We start from the raw sequence: 7,833 nt of genomic DNA, 5'->3' as shown, positions 1-7,833 counted from the left end.
AAGGAGAGCAGAGCAGTGACAGCAGAACACAAAATGGCCGTCAGCACCCAGCAATGCCCAGAAGACTCAGGAAGACCAACTGAAGACTCATGCAGTTCCTCTGTGTGAACGCTACACAGAATTCATGCAATTGTCAATAACTGAGAGAATGGGATGCTGAAGAGAACATACTGTACCATAATATAATTTGCCATTTAGAAGACGCTTTTATCCAAAGCAACTTACAGTCACGTGTGCATACATTTTTACATATGGGTGGTCCCGGTGACCGAACCCACTACCCTGGCGTTACAAGCGCCATGCTCTACCAATTGAGCTACAGAGGACCACATCAAATGTAAGAATGTGACCTGATCCAACAACGGTTTCGTCACAAACTCCTGAGGTACAATAGTAAAGCGCTAGAAAAGACTCAGTCGTGTTGACGGTGGTCAGACTGATGGAGTGGTTGTATTCCAACTTTGTGGTGAATCCGTAATGATGGCCTTGGTAGTATTTATCTAGAACATCCTTCGTGCTAACACTATTCTGTTTGGCTGAGATGATGAAGGGAAGCTTGTTGCTCTGTTGTCCATACCACACTGTCTGGTTCATGTGTTGTATGCTGCAGAACAGAGTGACATTGTCCCCAGGTCTGACGACTATGGTCACAGTTTGATCAGAGATAGATGTTTGTGTTATACACCCGACCAACCACCCTACTTTTGTTTTTGCCTTAAATAACCATCTGTCTTATGTTACCATACCAAACGTAACATATCATACTAATTTCAGTGTCTTGGATTTACATTTACTTTGTTACTTTTTTTGTGTATATCCCAACTCCTGAGTGGGGTCATAGCCAGGGTCGCCATTGTACAGCACCCCTGGAGCAATCAGGGTTAAGTGCCTTGCTCAAGCACACAGATTATTATTAATTTTATTACCTTGTCGGCTCCAGTATTCAAACCAGCAACCTTTTGGTTACTTGCCCAACGCTCTAACCTCGAGGATACCTGCCGCCCCTTGCAGGTAGTTAAAGCAATATACAACTAAATTAGGTGTCGATAACGTAATTGTGTATTAAAGGTATCATAGCTGCGGGAAGTCGTTTGGGGGTGGAGGTGCTGCGACGGGACGGGACGGGGGGGAGGGACGGGTGGAGGGACGGGGGGAGGGACGGGGTGGAGGTGCTGCGACGGGACAGGGTGGAGGGACGGGGGAGGACACTACAGTAGGTCAGAAATATTAATTTAAACATGAATCTGTTAGTCTCCCCCGCCCCCCACACACACACTTCCTATTCGACCTTGTCGATTGGTACTGCAGGCACCATAGGGTTTTAATGAAGTTATTTGAACAGGGAGGCAATTGACTGTAGTGTAATTTGTCTCAGTTACACAGTCAATTATGTTAGTAGAACAAACACTGTGACAATAGTACCCCAGCCTTACCCAAGAAATGACAGTCCAAATGCTAAAAAAAATAGCCATTCAGGTCAGCTCTTTGCACAGCATTGAATGCCAAGCCAATCAGAGCCTCCTTACTTTACAACGGGCTAAACTTTACAACCATTCCCTCTCAAATCTGATCAATTTATTAAACACAGCAAACACCCAATATGACAAGCGATGTATGATCGGATTGCAAACAGAGCACTCCCGGTTTAAGTGTGCCAATCCAATAATCAATCTGCTGTGCCACGTGACCGAGTTTATTGATTTTCTCTCCTCAATGACCTTGAGAATGAATGACACTGGCTAGATGTAATAGTTGGGCCTACGCTGGGCCAATAGCCTGCTCTGAGGACTAATTAACCACAGGAAAAGAGGGCATTACAACTACAGGAAGTGGAGTCGGATAGTCCTAAGATTCAGGGCTGTACATTTTACATTTACATTTTAGTCATTTAGCAGACGCGCTTATCCAGAGCGACTTACAGTTAGTGAGTGCATACATTATTTTCTATTTTTTTTCATACTGGCCCCCCGTGGGAATCGAACCCACAACCCTGGCATTGCAAACGCCATGCTCTACCAGTTGGCCACCCCATGGGTCTCCCGGTCACGGCCGGCTACGACAGAGCCTGGATTTGAACCAGGATCTCTAGTGGCACAGCTAGCACTGCGATGCAGTGCCTTACACCACTGCGCCACTCGGGAGGTTATGTGTAGGTTATACTGTAGATGGTATTAGAGTAGAAATCACTTTTCAAATCCAAATCACTAAATGATCCATACATTAATCCGATCACAGGCTTTGCGTCCACACCTGGTATCAAAATGTGTCCTGTGCCTATGGTTTTTTCCAGAGATCATCTCTCAAATGTGTCCACATCATGAATGGATTTGATTTCCCAATACATTTAATACGTCTTTACCAGACAACAACACAGAAACAGTGTGTCCTTGTCCACCTCCAGATGTGGTCAACCAGATCACAAGGTGTCTTTTTCTCATGTCCGTTCAAGATCTCATCCATCTAACATCTTGTAAGGGGTTTGATGTCCTCACAAATGGCCAGGAGAATGCTACATCTTCCAACTCAAGCCAGCAGGGGTGCTCCTTACTCCATGAACAAGCCACATTGTGTTAAGGTTATAGCTTTAAAATCTTCTGTTTCTTTCTCAAACATGTGTTCTCAACAGATATCAATTTTAATATGACTGTCTCAGAACATGTTTTTTACATGTTTTTTTGCAGTGTAAAAACAAATTGTTTATTTTTCTAGGGATCACTGCCACTACCTCGCTCCCCAACCTAGGGCATGAATAGAGGAGTAAACTGAAGTGGAGAGGAGATTCAGCAACACTTGGAAGACTACGGAATTAAATACAAAATATTTATTTCTAAATAACTTTTCTACTTTTAACAATAAATAATATGTTTTATTAAATCCATTGTCCTCCAAGTGTTGTTGAATCTCCTCTCCACTTTTATTTGCATGAAGAGGATATCATATGATGTGTCCTACTATGTTGGTTCGCTTGTTTGTGTAACTATCTGCGAGAGGGTTGAGCTTTAGCCCATATACCTATACATTTCAATCCTTTCTTTGAATTCTGTGATAAAATATAATGAAAACTTGTTTTATGTAGGGGCACAAGGTCAATTCCCCCTAAATGAAAGGATAATGGATTGTTCATCAAATATTCTGGCTCTCTAGCCTAAACTAATCGAGATTAGGAAGAAGGGGATTAGTTTATGACACATTCATCTGGATGGTATTAACCGTCCAAAACAACCTCTGGGTGGCCAGATGTACACAACCACATGCCAGGACACACCCAGTGTTTCATATACCGTGCATACAGAATAAGCTGTAGTTTTGTTTACACACGCATGCACACCCACGACTGTCTGGCCAATTCAGATGCTTTACATAAACAAGTCCAATCTCAATGTATAGAAATACAGGAGCTTTTAATGCAGAGAGAATGTAGCTGACGTTCGAGTTTCGACTTTGGAGTATAGATAGATACACCTCTGTATGAACATCATATTAATGATTTTTTTTTTTATCCTCACAATTTGATGGCATGAATCCGTTAGATCACTTAGGACTTGGGCTTTCATAAGCATGTATTCCTGCGGGTCACACAAGTGTGAAACAACCCAGTGACTGAAGACTTTCTCCTGAACAACTTAACGAGGGGGAGGAAAGTTGGTGGGGTGTTGCCCCCTGACCCCCTCCATCCGCCCACCGAGCCGTCCCCTCCTCTCACCCCGGTCTGGGTTTACCCAGCTCCTCTCACTCTGCAGAAAGGCAGAGTTGGTATTCAGAGGGGTAGTCTGAGAGCTGGATGAATGGCACAGTGTTTCAGGGGGCATGAATGCAGAGTGTAGCCCCTGACAGACAGGCACGTTCATTCACATACCCCAGCTTGCCCCATCCACCACACCTCACTCTGTCCCCCTGCCATGAATACTAGCCTGTGCTTACACACACGTACACACACACACACACAGACAAACTAGTGGGGACTAAGAAAATACTCCTCTGTCCCACTTTCTCTCTCTCTCTCACTCACTCGTTCACTCCCACTTTCTCTCTCTCCCCTTCTGTTTATTTGTTCCTTTTAATCTATTTTCATCAAGTTGTTGCCTCATTTCCTCATTGCTATCCTCTTGTTTGCGTGTAGTTAAATAGAGGAGGGTTTAGTGGCTTTTGGGGAGTGGCGTGGGGGGGGGCGTGGGGGCTTTGAATCCAAACTGAGAACACACTACAGTGTATTTATGTTTAATCTTCATTAAAGGGGAAGTGAGAGGGGATACAAAAGGTGATTTTCTCCAAGAGAGGGGGATAGAGAGACTGAGAAAAACCCTCCTTTAGGATGATGAGTGTGTGCTGGGTTCTCTGTGTGGTCTCCATTGATATGCATGGAGTGTCTGTAAGGTCAGACCTTTCTGTACTCAAACAAGATGGAGCAAATGACATCACTTCAGACTGACCAAATAACACAGTGTTGTAATGTAGAGGCACACGGACCTGGTAATAAAAATACACATTTGAGCACAGAAATGTACATTTGGAGAATGTGAGAACTTAGTTTACTGTATTCTTACATTTTCTTTCACAAAAAGGTCAGTTGAATGTGGTTGTTTCAGCATCCTTATTTGAATGCACTAGGCCTATATCACTCTTCAGGGTTTTTCCAATACAGCACCAATGTTTCGCCAGTGATTATGTTAATGTGAGCCCTAGTGTTATATTTTGGGAACTGAGTTTCCATAGCTAGGTCTGACACTTGTAAAGAGCAGAATCAACAACCTCTGCATCATCAACACAGTTGCTTTGTGAGAAGGTGTTAACAGTGGCAGGTGGAATTGTTCTGTAGCCTAAATGCCAGCTGAAAAGTATCAGTGGCCTGGCCTTGCCCCCCAGTCAGAGCCTTTTTGGTAAAACAGTGGGGTAAGTCCTTTGTGGCAATTCGCCATCTGGATAAGAGTGTATTTTATCTATACTGAACAAAAATATAAACGCAACATGTAAATTGTTGGTCCCATGTTTCATGAGCTGAGATCCCAGAAATGTTCCAAACGCACAAAAAGCTTATTTCTCTAAAATGTTGTGCACAAATTTGTTTACATCCCTGTTAGTGAGTATTTCTCCTCTGCCAAGATAATCCATCCACCTGACAGGTGTGGCATATCAAGAAGCTGATTAAACAGCATGATCATTACACAGGTGCACCTTGTACTGGGGACATTAAAATGCCACTCTAAAATGTGCAGTTTTGTCACACAACGCAATGCCACAGATGTCTCAAGTTTTGAGGGAGCGTGCAATTGGCATGCTGACTGCAGGAATGTCCATCAGAACATTGTCAGAGAATTGAATGTTCATTTCTCTACCGTAAACCGCCTCCATCATAATTTTAAATAATTTGGCAGTGCGTCCAACCGGCCTCATAACCGCAGACCACGTGTAACCACGCCAGTCCAGGACCTCCACATCTGGCTTCTTCACCTGCAGGATAGTCTGAGACCAGCCACCCGGACAGCTGATGAAACTGAGGAGTATTTCTGTCTGTAATAAAGCCCTTTTGTGGGGAAAAACTCATTCTGATTGGCTGGACCTGGCTCCCCAGTGGGTGGACCTATGCCCTCCCAGGCCCACCCATGGCTGTGCCCCTGCCCAGTCATGTGAAATCCATAGATTAGGGCCTAACGAATTTATTTCAATTGACTGATTTCCTTATATGAACTTCAACTCAGTAAAATCTTTGAAATTGTTGCATGTTGCGTTTATATTTTTGTTCAGTATAGTTAATAACTAAACTATATTATACATATTCCAGATTTTTTAAAATTCAGTAACACTTCATGGTGGCTAAATCTAGATTGAAATATGTAGGCCTACCCTCCCTGATATAGGTTGTTGATCCCTCTTCATAAAGCAGCACAGGCACAGGCACTACTCTCCCAGCAGTGCCATTGTATTGCAAATCTAATTTTTTGCCCCTTTAAGAGAACCAAGTTGGTTGATCAGGAGGGGTCCGACAGTCACCGGGGCATTTCAGCAGGGTCCTTGCTATCTGGAATCCTTGGGACGTCCCTGCCCCCAATTGAAGTTGAAATGGTTAAGGTAAGGGTTATAGTAAGGGTAGGGACGTTCCAAGGTTCCAGGATAGCACTAACCATGTCAGCAGCCGCTGTGGCCAAGCCCCTTTAAAACATTACGCATATCGGGGGCTGGCGTGTCAATGCTGTTGTGAGGTAATCTATCCATTCTCGACACTATTCGCCGGGTACATGTGGTAATCGTAGAAAGCGCACAGTGCAATTTGACAAAATAAAAAGAATACGAGCGCGCACGAGTTGATTTTAAGACAGGAAATGTACATGGAACATCGCAGGTCTTTTACTAAACCTGAGTTGTTTGAAGCGCGTCTCGTGAAACAATATAATACCAACCAAACTAAAGTCTGAACGACAATGGAATTAGTGTTCTCCTAAACCCTGGAACCGTTGTGATTTGCCTGGATTTAAAAGCACAAGTTGCAGTCAAATTGGATAAGATTTTCCCCCAGCGGAGGACACTGAAAACTAGCTTGAATCCAGCACGAAACTGCCGGTCGTGGAATTAAAACTTTTTTTATAAGAATTTAAGGTGAGTGAAGGAGGTCTGAGCTTGTGTTACTTCCATGGCTCCTGGGAAAGTGCGAAAACCTACTTCTGAGCCTGGCAAAACCCTGTGTTTCTCAGAAACGTTCCATAGTTCCTTCAAATAGGGGTTATCTAGCAGGTTGAATGTGACCAACCGTACAAACGTTGTAGCTCAGTAGGTAGAACATGGCGCTTGCAACGCCAGGGTTGTGGGTTCGATTCCCACTGGGGCCAGTATGAAAAATGTATGCACTCACTAACTGTAAGTCGTAACTGTAAGTCGCTCTGGATAAGAGCGTCTGCTAAATGACTAAAATGAGAAGGACTGCTTGTTCTGTTTTTACAGCCCCTTTGGTCTGTGTCCGGCAGTTGTCGTTGGTCTACCCTGCAGTCTTCACATTACTTTTCCAGTGGCATTTTTGTATAGAAAATACTTAATATCATTATCTGATGTCTGATTTTTTTCTAGACAGAAATTACAACTTTCATGTGTATGTTGAAGAAACTTACTGGCAATGTAACCAGTGTATCTAACTTTGATTTTGGAGACAGATTGAACAAAAATTATTATTGGAGGGAGGGAGTAATGGTGATAACGAATTCCTCTTCAAGAGATCGCAAGAATCGGCTACCTGCCTATTCAGCTAGCTCTTTGACACGCTGATCCCTAAGTAACAAGTTCACACGTGTTTTATCTGTTACACCATTTGTGTCCCAGTATGTGGCTTGACAGATACAATTCTATGGAAGGTGTCATAAACTGAGCTACAGTCATGTACCCCCTCCCTCCACACACTCTCAAACCACTCAACCAAATGTGGGATAAAGAACATGCTTTGATGGAGTCCAGTAGATTTACCACTATAGGCTATGTCTTGTTAAGGCTACGTATTTAACCGATTGTTAGGCGGTTCTTTTAGATGGGATAACGATGCTTTTAACGTAATAAAATGGTCACAAAATGACAAGGAGACAAGCATGTGAATGGCTCGACCTTGGTATTTAGGGTGCGTTCGTAAATTCACTCTGACTATCTACTCCGATTACAGAGCACTCTCGTCTGAGTGTGTCAGATCGCAGAATAACTGACGAATGTACGAACGCTCAACACCCGTTGAACGGACAATCTGACAACGCTCTGAATTTACGAACGCCTAGACGGCACTCTGATATGGAGGACTAAAAGTGCCACAATTAAATAAATAAATACACCATTAAATAATTACTTAAATGTGTCATTAATTAA

General features: G+C 43.3%; 1 pseudogene across 1 annotated transcript in view; it reads left to right on the top strand.

Annotated features, from left to right (window-relative positions):
* The first annotated feature begins 6,208 nt into the window (after positions 1-6,208).
* The window catches only part of LOC311133511 (plexin-B1-like), a 147,738-nt pseudogene continuing 146,113 nt past the window's right edge, over positions 6,209-7,833 (top strand). Inside the window, exon 1 of the transcript XR_014615395.1 lies at positions 6,209-6,591. The product of XR_014615395.1 is annotated as a plexin-B1-like (transcript). The remainder of the gene's footprint in view (positions 6,592-7,833) is intronic.

Source organism: Coregonus lavaretus, assembly GCF_964263955.1.
Source record: "Coregonus lavaretus genome assembly, chromosome: 8".
In the NCBI taxonomy this organism is placed as follows: Eukaryota; Metazoa; Chordata; class Actinopteri; order Salmoniformes; family Salmonidae; genus Coregonus; species Coregonus lavaretus.
This window is presented reverse-complemented; position numbering and strand designations above follow the sequence as displayed.